Source organism: Pinus tabuliformis, chromosome 3_1 (assembly GCF_031772625.1).
Source record: "Pinus tabuliformis cultivar Carrire ecotype Pingquan chromosome 3_1, CPIR1, whole genome shotgun sequence".
In the NCBI taxonomy this organism is placed as follows: domain Eukaryota; kingdom Viridiplantae; phylum Streptophyta; class Pinopsida; order Pinales; family Pinaceae; genus Pinus; species Pinus tabuliformis.
The window spans coordinates 604,846,531-604,860,811 of NC_142301.1; the positions used below are offsets into that span (position 1 = coordinate 604,846,531).

General features: G+C 41.3%; 1 long non-coding RNA gene across 1 annotated transcript in view; it reads right to left on the reverse strand.

The window, feature by feature from the left end:
* Positions 1–1,416: 1,416 nt before the first annotated feature.
* Positions 1,417–14,281, reverse strand: part of LOC149188452 (uncharacterized) — a 76,472-nt gene continuing 63,607 nt past the window's right edge. The window contains exons 3-6 of the long non-coding RNA XR_016256286.1: positions 2,574–2,662; positions 2,191–2,256; positions 1,924–2,100; positions 1,417–1,807 (exon numbers count right to left, since the gene is read on the reverse strand). This is a non-coding gene — a long non-coding RNA (uncharacterized LOC149188452). The remainder of the gene's footprint in view (positions 1,808–1,923; positions 2,101–2,190; positions 2,257–2,573; positions 2,663–14,281) is intronic.

A 14,281-nucleotide genomic window follows, 5' to 3' on the forward strand; every position in this document is an offset into this window, starting at 1 on the left:
TAATCCCACTCGTGTTCAAATCTCTGGAGGCGTCATCCATTCGCCTGCAATGTAGGAGGATACAAGCAATATGAAAGGAAGTCCCATCACCAACTCCAACCTCTAGAATTTTAGTGTTTGGAATCAATTTGTAAGTAGTTGCACTTGTGTTCAAATCCCTAGAGGCGTCATCCATATGCCCGTAGTGTAGGAGGATACAATAAATATAAAATCAAGTCCCATCACTAACTTTGACCTCTAGAGTTTTGGTATTTAGAATCAATTTGCTAGTTCCATCCATGTTTAAGCCTCTGGAGGCATCATCCATACGCCCATAGTGTAGGAGGATATATGCAATATGAAAGAAAGTCCCATCACCAACTCCAACCTTTGGAGTTTTAGTATTTGGAAAGATTTGCAAGCAATCTCACCCATGTTCAAATCTCTGGAGGCATCATCCATATTCCCGTAGTGTAGGAGGATACAAGCAATATGAAAGCAAGTCCCATCTCCAACTCCGGCCTTTGGGGTTTTCGTGTTTGGAATCAATATGCAAGTAGTCCCAGCCATGTTCAAATCTCTGGAGGCGTCATCCATACACCCCTAGTGTAGAAGGATACAAGCAATATGAAAGTAAGTCCCATCACCACATCCGGCATCTGGAGTTTTGGTGTTTGGAATCGATTTGCAAGTAGTCCCACCCGTGTTCAAATCTCTGGAGGCGTCACCCATACGCTCGTAGTGTAGGAGGATACAAGCAATATGAAAGCAAGTCCCATCACCAACTCTGGCCTCTGGAGTTTTGGTGTTTGGAATCGATTTGCAAGTAGTCCCACCCGTGTTCAAATCTTTGGAGGCGTCACCCATACGCCCGTAGTGTAGGAGGATACAAGCAATATGAAAGCAAGTCCCATCACCAACTCTAGCCTCTAAAGTTTTGGTGTTTGGAATTGATTTGCAAGTAATCCTACCTGTGTTCAAATCTCTTGAGGTGTCATCCATACGCCCATAGTGTAGGAGGATACAAGCAATATGAAAGAAACTCTGATTGCCAACTCCGGCCTCTGGAATTTTGGTGTTTGGAATTGATTTGCAAGTAGTCCCACCCGTGTTCAAATCTCTGGAGGCATCATCCATACGTCGTAGTGTAGGAGGATACAAACAATATGAAAACAAATTCCACCACCAACTCCGGCCTCTAGAATTTTGGTGTTTGGAATCGATTTACGAGTAGTCTCACCTGTATTCAAATTTTTGGAGGCATCATCATCCATACGACTAGTCCCACCCGTATTCTACTTGAAAATGCATGAAAATTAGATATTGATTTGCATTTAGAGAAAAACAATTTTTTTAAAACATCGATGTAACTTACGATTTTCGGTAACACACCATATGCTTTTCGAAGAAATTGATGAGTTGCCCTTGTGTCATAGACATAAGTTCAAATGCTTTCATTAACATAGGTTGTCTACTCAGAAACTTGAAAACAATATTTCACATACAAGATCTTACGTCTGAGTCATTAAAAAAACATCTATGTCGTCCAGACTTTTCTCGTCTTCTTGGAACTTGGCGGCTTGTAGCCCTTCTTAAACCATTAATTCTCTGAGAGATGGATTCGAATTCTATCGCTGTCAAGTATGAGATGGATTCGAATAACAGTAAAGGTAATCCATGGGACAAGCTGAACATATCTGCAACATTACAGAATACAATTCAGTACCAGTTCAGTTGCCGTCATTGGCTTTGGATCGAAAATTCTCCAAATCAGTATTGTTTGCACTAGAAGAAAACCATGGACGGCAGGTGAATCAGCTTTATAGATCTACAGTTCAGTAGCATCACGTTAGTCGTTCAGTTCCTTTTTTTTTTACAAAAGTGCTAAAAAGAAAATTAAATACAACAATAGTAGGTAAATTTGCATTCTTCTAGCATCCTTACTGTTTTGTATAGTGTCAGAAGATTTGATTCATCAAAGGGTAAGTAACCTGCCATCAAATCAAGCTGGATAACCCCACATGACCACAAGTGTGTAGTTGCACCATCATAACCTTTATCATTGATGAGCTTCATAGAACAAGGTAACCGGTTTCAATTTATAGCCTGGTGCTAATAAAACTGCCATCCAGTCAAACAAGTTCAGTTCAATACCCTATTTTAATCTGAAATTAAACTGAAATTTTTTAAGATACACTAGGAGCAACATACTTTGGTCTTCGACGCGTAGTTTGAAGTAGCCCATCCTCCTGCAATTAAACACGTTGAGAAGACCAACTATTCACATTGATTCTTCATAACTTAGCACAATCCATCCATAACCTTTGTCAATTATAATACACTGCAAATAGAGATCTATACTTCTAAATAGGTTTCTATAACGTAATTTCCCAAGTTACATACCACTCAGAAGAACAATAACTAAACAAAAGATGGCTGGATATTCCAATCAACAAATGACTGAGAGGTGCAACAAATGGATTGTGCATTTTTCACTTGCTCCATATAATGGATCCGAACAACCAAAAACTTGAAAAGAAATTGCCCTTAGGAGCCTAAAATGCAGAATTCTGGTAAATGAAATTACAGATTACCTATATAATTTTCTTTGTAAGTGCCCTAACAAGTAATATCGAGTGTACTTGAAAATCCCGCTGATCTAAAGAGTCGTGTACCTGCTGCACTACTTGACCACAAAACAACCGATATGCAAAAAATTATCAACACTAAGATAAAGTATCTTATAAAAATAAGATTAATATGATTACAGTGATCAAAGACAATAAAGCGTTAGAAGTTCCTGCATTCAATATCACAAGAATAATATGAATAATATAAGAGGATGGAATAGATAAAATTCAAAATTTATGTGAAGATGAAGAAAAATGAACATCACCTGGAAAAAATACATGTATACCAAGTAACGATGTTCCCGAAGATTGATGTTCTTAGGCATAAGCTTTGACACAGAATGGAGGAATTTGGGGTTCTTAAACATTTGAGAGCAGCGGTGTATAAGCTGTATTAAGAGGTGAAAGTCAAAATTAGAACTTCAACGAGCATTTCTAAAAGTTTTAGAAGCGATATCGGGGACAAACAAGGTTGCCCACTGTCTCCTATCCTTTTTGGTTTATATATATCAACAAGCTTGAGGAGTGGTTAAATTCGCAAGGGGGTGATGGTATCTATTTGGGCAAGTTTGTTATAAGGCTCCTTTGTATGCATATGACCTTATTCTGATTGTTAAATCGGCTCTTGGTTCGCAAGAGCACTTACTATCCCTTGAGCATTTTTGTAGAGGTGTGGGGATGCAAGTCAATATCAACAAAACTAAAGTAGTGGTCTTCTCTAAGAAAAGAAAACATAACCAGCATAAGTTCTACTTTGAAGGCAATATTCTGGAAGAAGTTGCGGATTACAAATACCTCAGAATTGACTTCAACAAAAATCTAAGCTGGAATGGTTGTAGAAAGAAAAGAACTTTGGGGGCTTGGAAAGCATTTTATGCTTTTCAAAATAGGTGTAGAGAGGCAGAGTTTTGGGACTAGAAAACCACTCACACTGTTTTTGGGCTTCTAGCAATTCCGGTGATTCTCTATGGTTGTGAACAATGGGCCAAGAGTCCATTCGACATGCAATAGAGACAAATTGAGAAAATTCAGAAGTGTTTGATTACAAATAAATTTAAAATTAAAAGTGCAGTTCCTTATGATATTTTGTTAAGTGAAACAGGGATTGCTCCTATTGAAGCAATTGCTATGGTGCGAGTCATAAGGTATTTAAAAAAATTGAGCAAATGGAAGAGGGTAGATGGCCTAAGGTTGTCTTTAATGATAGATTGTGCAAGAACAAAAAAACTTGGATGCAGCAAAATAACAAATGGTTTAGTAAATGGGTATTTGCTTGAAATTAGCATAATGTTGTTTTAGTGTTTAATGCTCATTTTACTCGGATAAGATCGTCTGTGATCTTATTAGCAGTTTCTTATTAGAACTTGCTGTTTCTATTTCTTAGTAGAAATTTGTTGTTTCTGTAAATACATTTGTATTATTTATTGAGCTTCATTGCTCATTGTAAATCAATTCAATTCATTCATTCATTATGGTATCAGAGCTCGGGTATTTTTTTCGAAATAATTTTTCATTGTTTGAAAAATTTCGTGCTTCATTTCGAAATTGCTCTCTACTGGATCGATACATTATTATAGCAGCAGAGAATCCACTGTTGCTGGGCGTTTCTAGAGCCATCGTCGTAACCCACTCTTTTTCTGTATCAATTAGATCCCAGAAGAGGCTGTTTTGGAAACTTCAACTGTTGCTGTGCGTCTCTGGAACCATCATCGCAATCCTTTAAATTCGAGGGTACCTGTTTCTCGAATCTGGGACGTCTTCGACTACGACAGTGCGTTGGACTCCCTGGCCTTTTCCTTCTCTCGGGACGCGCAGGCTGTCTAGCGTCTTTTCCACAGATTCCAGCAGCAGGTCCAACGATTTGCCCCCGGGTTTGGTGTGTGGTTTGAGCTCCAAACGCTTCTTTTTCTCCCCTGGCAGGTCTAATTCTATTCTGGAAGAGGCTAAGCAGGAGGGTTTCTCCATCGATTCACAGAATTCCTCGTTCTTTTCTCTGCGGAGAGAGAAAATAGATCTGCCATTCTGTGCAGAGGAAAATTGTTCCTCGGATAGCGATTCTGGTGAGTCGAATCAATCGTGTAAACATGAGGGTTTTCGGTCCTCCGGATCTGGTTATCCTTGTGTCCGCACGTCTCGATTTGTCTTCGGGTTGAGGATTTACGTACTCTGTTGGCTAAAAAAAAGTCTCGAATCAGTGTTCAGCATTTTATCTGGGATCCCAATCAATCTAGGATTTTCTCTGTAGTGTTCCTGCGGGGAGAGTTTCCCGAGGGTTGTATGCGAAGGCGGTGAAGTCGGTTCCAGTTTTTCTCTTCGATGGTATGTAGAAATGACGTATAACGGGCTGCTGATGTGAGTTTTATTTCGTAATTTTTCCGGCGGTCGATTCGGTATTTCCTGGACAACGCACCTATTAGATTTTGTCCGGATCGACTGGCATCTGCATCGAAATCTGTGCCGAACTCCTTTGTTGTTTTCTATCTTGGGAAACGTGCAGATGGCCTTGCTAACCAACTTGATGTTGGAAGCCAGTCAGCGCTTTAATGGCACCAATTATAACATCTGTAAACAGAGAATGTTGACCATTTTTAAATATAAGCGTCTTGACCAGCTCGTTTTGGGCAAAGAGCTCAGTCTTGGTACACCTGGTGCAAATCAAAATAAGTTTGATGATCGAAATCGAGAGGCTGTTATGCTTCTCAAACTCTCTGTGACTGATAATCAGTTACCACAGATTCCTTCCGGCAAGACAGCGGCTGAAATCTGGCAACATTTGAAAGAATTGCATGAGACATTCGACAAGAGCAGAGCTTTCTTTCTAAAGAATCAGTTGTTCTCCATCATGATGGACGAACGTATGTCTTTACAGGAACATCTTAACAAGATTAAAGACATTCGAAATCAGCCTGAAGCCATTGGTCAGACCATGGAGGAAGAAGTTATGGTAGTCATCACTCTGAAAAGTCTACCAAAACCTTATGAGCACTTCATAGAAACACTCAACATTACCTCCACTAATGTTGATCTAAAGTTTCCGGAGTTATGCACCAAACTCTTGCAGCAGGATCGTTGGAAACAACAGTTTGGTAGTGGTGCTTCGTCAGCATCCTCAGAAAATGCTTTTGCTACCAAATATCAGTCCTCTCAGTTCTTTCAGCAGAAAGGTTCTTCTCGGCCTTCTAATCCTGCTAAGAAGAAAAATGTGCAGTGTAATTACTATCACAAGTTTGGCCACATGAAGAAAGATTGCCGATAGAGGATTGCCTCTGAACAGAAGAAGCAGGGAAGGTCTCATCAGAAAGTGAATGTTGCAAAACATTTCGAGCAGAAGGAATCTGCCTTTTATGCCTTTATGGCTAAGAAGTCCTCAGATCATGCCCTGTCTTCTGCCTGGTACATTGACTCTGGTGCATCACGTCATTTCTCTCACAGGCGTGACTGGTTTACTGACTTCTCATCTTTCAATGATTCTATGGTATTCGGCAGAGGTGAGTACACAGTGGTTGGCAGAGGTACAGTTCAAATCCCGTCTGATGAGGGCACACTCATCTTCCTGAATGTGTACTATGCTCCTGGTATGGAACTTAATCTGTTGTCTGTCAGCGAGATTATGAGAAACTCTCCTCAGCTCGATGTGGTGACAGGGAAACTCGTCTTACGATTGCTGTTGGCCTAGAGGATCATGGCCTATACAAGTTTCTTGACACTGGTGCTTCTCCAGAAGTGGCTCTAGCAGCTCGTGTTTCTCCCATCAGCACTTTGTGGCATTAGAGATATGGGCATCTAAACATTCAGTATCTCTCTTAGCTATCTCGAGAGGGACTTGTGTCAAGGTTACCTGATATTCAGACTCAACATTTGGGAGTGTGCGACGCCTGTCAAGCTGGCAAGCAACATCGGTCTTCATTCAAGGATGGAGAATCTTGGCGTGCATCTAAGGTACTCCAGTTAATTCATGCTGATATTTGTGGTCCTATGAATACATCTTCAGTTACTAGTTGCAAATATTTTTTGCTTATTGTAGATGATTTCAGTAGAAAAATGTGCGTGTACTTTCTAAAACATAAATCTAATGTATTTAATATCTTTCAGAAGTTTAGGTCCTTAGTTGAAAAAGACTCTGGTTGTAATATCATAACTCTTATGGCAGATAACGGGGGGGAATTCTGTTCTTCTGCTTTCTCCAACTTCTGTGATACCCATGGCATCAAACTCCAGTTAACTACAACCTACACTCCTCAGCAGAACAGTGTTGTCGAACTTCGCAACCGTACGGTTGTTGAAATGGCTCATTCCATGTTACAACACAGGAGTGTTCCCAACAAATTTTGGGCTGAAGCAGTGTTTACTACTATCTATCTTCTTAACCGATCACCTACTCAGGCTGTTAAGGGGAAGACTCCAGAAAAGGTTTGGTCTAGCCGTAAGCCTAAGATTAGCACCTCAAAGTGTTTGGCTCAATTGCATATGTTTGGATTCCAACTGCTAAGCGCTCTAAGTTGGATTCCAAAAGCCAGAAACTCATGATGATAGGGTACAGTGATCACCACAAGGCCTATAGGTTGATAGATATAGACACTGATCGTCTTATCTTCAGTCGAGACGTAGTATTTGATGAAGACAGAGGATTCTTCTAGTCCCCTCCTTCTGAGCAATATTCGAAGGATCAGCCTCACAGTGTTCTTCTTCCGTTAGGTCCACCTGATGGGAGGGATGATGCAACATCAGTATTTGATCATGCACTACTTGAGTTCCATTCGGAAAATAATCCTCCTCTTGCTGCACCTGTTGTTCCTGAGCCTCCTCCACCTACTCTAGATATTAGTTCTTCTACTCTCCGGCCTAAGTGGTGGGCTAAAACTATTGGTTAAAACAGTTAGAAACACTCGTGTAAAAGAATATTGAATGAATTAATTCACAAAGAGCAAATAGCTCAATGATAATACAAAGATATTTACAATAATAGAAACATCAGGTTTCTATGTACAAACAGTTTCATCTAAGAAACTGCTAAAAGAATAAAATTAGCAACAGCTAGAAGACTGAGCATTAAATACTAAAATAGACATATTCTAATACCCTCCCTTAATGCTCAATCTATTTACAACACCAATAGACCCGCAGAATTTTACAAATTTATCAGGACCAAGCGGCTTGGTGAAAATGTCGGCGGGCTGCTCTGTTGTGGGAACATATTGCAACTGAACTGAGCCGTCTTCAACCAGCTGGCGAATGTAGTGGCAATGAGTTTCCACATGCTTTGTTCGTTCATGAAAGACTGGATCCTTGGCAAGTTTGAGCACTCCCTGATTATCACAAAACAAAGAAGTAGGCCCTGTCTGGAAAACATGCATATCTGCAAGCATACGGCGAAACCAAACTGCCTCACAGGATGCCTTAACTGCTCCCCGATACTCTGCTTCTGTTGAGGAGAGAGCCACTGCCTGTTGCTTCTTACTAGTCCACGTAACAGCACCAGATCCTAGACCAAACACATACCCAGCTGTAGATTTACGGTCATCAACCGAACCGGCCCAGTCAGAATCAGTGTAGCCACTGAGAATAGGATTGGAGCTGCGAGTATATAAGAGGCCATAATCAGAAGTACCACGCACATATCGTAGCACCCGCTTTGCTGCTATCCAATGATCAGCTTTAGGAGCTGACATAAAGCGAGAAATGTAGCTTACTGCAAAACTGATATCAGGTCTGGTAGCAGTAAGATAGATGAGACTGCCCACTAATTGCCTGAATAAAGTTTCATCCACAAGGGGAGAGGATGACTGTGCTGAAAGTTTGAGCCCTGGTTCCATAGGAGTCGTGGCCGGTTTGCAATCCTGCATTCTGAACCTTTCCACAAGATTTTTGGCATACTTGGATTGAGAGAGAAAAATCTGATTTTCAGTCTGCCAAACTTCAACCCCCAGACAGTAATGAAGAAGTCCCAAGTCTGTCATCTCAAAAGTTCTGCATAGATCTTGTTTGATCCCATGGATCAAATGTGCAGAGCTGCCAGTAATGATAAGATCGTCCACATAGACAACGACAAACAAGATATCAGCACCAGTATGCTTGATGTACAGGTTTGCATCAGATGGGCTCCGCTGAAAACCCTGATCTGTCAGGTACTGATCAATTTTCATGTACCAAGCCCGAGGAGCTTGTTTCAATCCATAGATTGCTTTAGCTAACCGACACACTTTCTGTTCTTGACCAGCAACCTTGAATCCTGGAGGCTGCGTCATGTAGACTTCTTCCTGAAGATCACCATTTAGGAAAGCACTCTTTACATCCATCTGATGAACTTTCCAATTGAACTGAGCTGCTAGGGCAAGAACAAGCCTTATGGTACTCATTTTGGCTGTAGGAGCAAAAGTCTCCTCATAATCGATGCCTTCCTTCTGTGAGAACCCTCGAGCCACAAGACGAGCTTTATACTTGTTTATGGTTCCATCAGCTTTGTATTTTACTTTATACACCCATTTGCAGCCTATGGGATTTTTTTCGGCAGGAAGATCAGAAAGTGTCCAGGTGTGATTCTTCTGAAGACTCTGGAATTCGGCTTCCATAGCCTGTTCCCACTCAGATGTACCCTTAGCCTCTGAATAGGTTTGAGGCTCAAAAATACTGTGAAGGTTAGCCATAAGAGCAAAATTGACTGTAGACTGTTGTCTGTTTCTATGTCTAGAAGTTCTACCTTCAAGGAGCTCATCATCCCGGAGATCACCTATGGTTTTAGCCCACCATTTAGGCCGAAGAGAAGAAGAACCAATATCAGGATTAGAGGAACCAATATCAGGAGGAAGGGAAGAAGGCTCAAGAGCAATAGGGACAGCGAGAGGAGGATTAGCTTCTGGAGGAAGCTCAGATAGAGTAGTATCAAATCCTGATGCTACATCATCCCTCCCATCAGGTGGACTGACTGGGAGAAGAACACTGTGAGGCGGATCCTCAGACCGCTGCTCAGAAGAAGAAGACTGAAAGAATCCTCTGTCTTCATCAAATACTACATCTCGACTGAAGCTAAGACGACCAGTGGCTATATCTATCAGCCTATAGGCCTTGTGATGATCACTGTAACCTGTCATCATGAGTTTCTGACTTTTGGAAACCAACTTAGAGCGCTTAGCAGATGGAATCCAAACATATGCAACTGAGCCAAAAACTTTGAGATGACTGATCTTAGGCTTACGACCAGACCACACTTCTTCAGGAGTCTTCCCTTTAACAGCCTGAGTAGGTGATCGGTTAAGAAGGTAAACAACAGTAAATACTGCTTCAGCCCAGAATTTGTTTGGAACACTCCTGTGTTGTAACATGGAACGAGCCATTTTAACAACCGTGCGGTTGCGACGCTCGACAACACTGTTCTGCTGGGGAGTGTAAGGTGTGGTTAATTGACGTTTGATGCCATGAATATCACAGAAGTTGGCAAAAGCTGAGGAACAAAATTCCCCCCCATTGTCGGTCCTAAGGGTCATGATATTACAACCAGATTCTTTTTCAACTAATGTTTTAAACTTCTGAAAGGTACTAAGAGCATCAGATTTATTTTTTAAAAAATACACCCACATCTTTCTACTGAAGTCATCTACAATAAGTAAAAAATATTTGCAAGCAGTGATAGAAGCTGTATTCATAGGACCACAAATATCAGCATGAAGTAACTGAAGTACCTTGGATGCGCGCCAAGATTCTCCATTTTTGAATGAAGACCGATGTTGCTTTCCTGCTTGACAGGCGCTGCATACCCCCAACTGCTGAGTCTGAATATCAGGTAATCCTGACACAAGTCCCTCCCGAGAGAGCTGAGAGAGATACTGCATATTGAGATGCCCATATCGCTGATGCCATAAAGTGTTGATGGGAGAAACACGTGCTGCTAGAGCCACTTCTGGAAAGTCACTGGTGTCAAGTAGCCTGTATAGACCATGGTCCTCTAGGCCAACAGCAACTGTTAGACTGGTCTTCCTGTCAATGATGGAGCACTTGTGTGCACTGAACATAACATCAAGCTGAGGAGAATTCCTCATAATCTGGCTGACAGATAGCAGATTAATCTCCATACCAGGAACGTAGTATACATTTAGAAATATGAGCGTGCGTCCACCAGACTGAATTTGAACTGTACCCCTGCCAGCTACATTGTACTTTTCACCTCCACCAAATACCACTGAATCATTGAAAGGTGAGAAGTCAATAAACCAATCACGCCTGTGAGAGAAGTGGCATGATGCACCAGAATCAATGTACCATGCAGAGGACGGAACATGTTCTGAAGACCTTTGAGCCATAAAGGCGTAAAAGGCAGAATCTGTCTGCTCGGAATGTTCTGCAACATTCGCTGTCTGATTTGGCCCTCCCTGTTTCTTCTGTTCAAAAGCAATCCTCTGCCGGCAATCTTTCTTCATGTGACCAAACCTGTGACAGTAATTACACTGCACACTTTTCTTCCTAGCAGGATCAAAAGACTGAGGAGGACCTTTCTGCTGGAAAGACTGATAGGACTGGTATTTTGCAGCAAATGCATTTTCCGAGGGCACTGATGAAGTACCACTACCAAACTGCTGTTTCCACCGATTCTGCTGCAGAAGTTTGGTACATAAATCTGAAAACTTCAGATCAACATTTGTGGTTGTAATGTTGAGTGTTTCGATGAAGTGTTCATAAGATTTTGGTAGACTCTTCAGAGTAATGGCTTCGAGCTGATCTCGAATGTCTTTAATTTTGTTGAGATGTTCCTATAAAGACATATGTTCATCCATCATGATGGAGAACAACTGATTTTTGAGAAAAAATGCTCTGCTTTTGTCAGATGTCTCGTGCAGTTCTTTCAACTGTTGCCAAATTTCGGCAGCGGTCTTGCCAGAGGGAATCTGTGGTAACTGATCATCAGCGACAGAGAGCTTGAGAAGCATAACAGCCTCCCGATTTCGATCATCAAATTTATCTTGATCGGTACCAGCTGTACCGGGACGAGGTTCTTTGCCCAAAATGAGCTGATCAAAACGCCTGTATTCAAAAATGGTCAGCATTCTTTGTTTCCAAATGTTATAGTTGCTGCTATTAAAGCGTTGATTTCCTTCTAACATCAGATTGCTGAGCGTAGCCATTTTTCCAAAGATAATACAGAAGTTTGACACACAACCAAGTGTAGCTGCCTGCTTAAAAAATATTCTTTCAAGATGACTGTACCAAATTGTTAATAAATGTTGTTGTGAAGGAAATAGACTTGCCCACAAACAAAAAATTTACTCAGATCTGATCACGCCACTTTAAAAAAAAATGACTGTGATGCTGGTTTGATCACGCTTAAAAAAAAAAATAACTGTAATACTTTATTCTGGTCCCACCGCTTCAAATCAGATCATAATAATCTTTAATCCACTTTCTAAGCAAAAAAACGTGAATCTGGAGAATACCTTTACTTGACACTGTCGTCACGTGACCTGAAGAATCTCGCTGCCGTCACGTGATCTGAATGATCTCACTCTGTTAACAAAAACACTTTGATTCTTCAGCAAGTAACGACGGCTAGGATCCCGTCCTGCACGTCTTGGCTAGAATGTATGTACTAATTGCGGGCACAGTCGGGTCTCGCTCTGTTTTTTTTTTTTTTTTTTAAAACTTTGATTTCTCAGCAAATGCCGGTAGCTATAGCAGAAAAGGTTTCGTGGATATATTTTTACATTTGTTGACGGGCTTGCTGATACGGATCGGCTGCAACGTTTTCTGCTCCCGAATTTCTCGATTCCCAAGTGGCCGTCTCTCGAGGGGAATCAGCGGCTCCTTCTGGAGAACACCGTGAGCCAAACGCTTCGGACGCAATCAATGAAATACCACGAGACGTTAATACAATACCACGGGAGCTATATTGCCGTAACTTTGATTACTGATATATTGCCGTAACTTTGAATTGATTTGATTTGATTCGGGTGATGGCGAGAACAAGCGGCAAGCAAGGGTTTTCACGGGCTTCCGGGCCACGCAGTTCCGAGTTCACAAGTTCAAAAACTCGAACCCGCTGGCAGAATCAGATCTTCCGGCATGTATAAATTGCGGATCTCGGCCTGCGTCCTCCGAAATCGAGTATCTGGAAAAATATGCGGCAAGAAGGCTGTAAAGTCTGAAGAATAAATACAGCAGCAGTACTGATATATTCCCGTGAGCGAAGGCTGAGCGTCGAACTGTGTGAGCGAAGAGTGTGTTGCCACGTTCCCGTATGGCAAAGCAATTCAAATTTTGGTGCCGCTGGAAAGTGCCGGAATTTTGATATGTTTCTAGCGTGCCTTGATTCGAATGGATCCGGAACCCTCCTCAGAACAGACCCCACAGCTCTGTTTCGAATCTTGATTCTTCAAAACAAATAAACTGTTCACGATAATGCAGGAGATAAATCCCTTTCTGTATCGAGATTGACGACTGTAAGCTTTTATCACAATGAGCAAAGCCGAGGCTAAGACTCAGTGAAGGCTACCTGGCTTACAGAGGGCTCGACCTTAGAAAGGAATGAAGATCAAGAAATCTGCAGACCCTGAGAGCAGTTTCGAAATGAACTACTGAATTTTTCAATCTATGAAAAATTATTTCGAAAAAAATCCCTGTGCTCTGATACCATAAAACAGTTAGAAACACTCGTGTAAAAAAATATTGAATGAATTAATTCACAAAGAGCAAACAGCTCAATGATAATACAAAGATATTTACAATAATAGAAACATCAGGTTTCTATGTACAAACAGTTTCATCTAAGAAACTGCTAAAAGAATAAAATTAGCAACAGCTAGAAGACTGAGCATTAAATACTAAAATAGACATATTCTAATATTGGTGATCTCTGGGATAATGAGCTCCTTAAAGGTAGAACTTCTAGAAATAAGAGCAAACAGTAGCCTACAGTAAATTTTGCTCTTATGGCTAACCTAAACAATGTTTTTGAGCCTCAAACCTATTTAGAGGCTGTTATAGACAATTTTGTGCCTTACAGCAACAAGCATGAATTGTCAATAATCCAAGGGATCCAAAGTTCCCTAAACATGATGTTCCTACCCCTAGAGGAACAAGGTCAGCAAACCAACAGCTCTCAGATCAGTTCTCCACCTGAAAACACTCAAAAACAAGCAATCCTGAAATCAAAGCAGGTGCTCCACTAGGTTTCTGCGCTGAAACTCAGTTGCTCCATGGTGTACCTGCGTTGCAAAGCAAGTGGAACAAAGGCCACCTGCGCTGAGCGAGATGGGACAAGTGGCACACTGAGTCATTGCTCTGGAATCTTCCAAAAATGATACTTGGATCAGGTATTTCGCCTTGTGATGAGTCAGAGGCTCTGTTTCTCCAAGTGGAAGCAAGGTTCTCCAAGTGGACTCAAGAACTGAAGATCAACTGAAGATTAACTAAAGAGAGAGAGGACACAAGGCAGCTACACATCAGTAGCAAGCTGACTCATCCTTTCTCAATTCATCTATATATTGAGCTCTCTCCTATGAGCTCAGGAGGCTGGAATTTTGGGCAAAGTAATGATATGCTGTTGGTTTCACTATTGAGCTATTGGGTGATTGTTTGAGAGAGGTGAAGAGGAGAAATTCTTTCTGCTGGGAGGTGTTGCTGGGTTGGAGCCTTCAATGGTTGTAATACTCTCAGAACCTTTACTTCTTCATTAATAAAAGCTATTG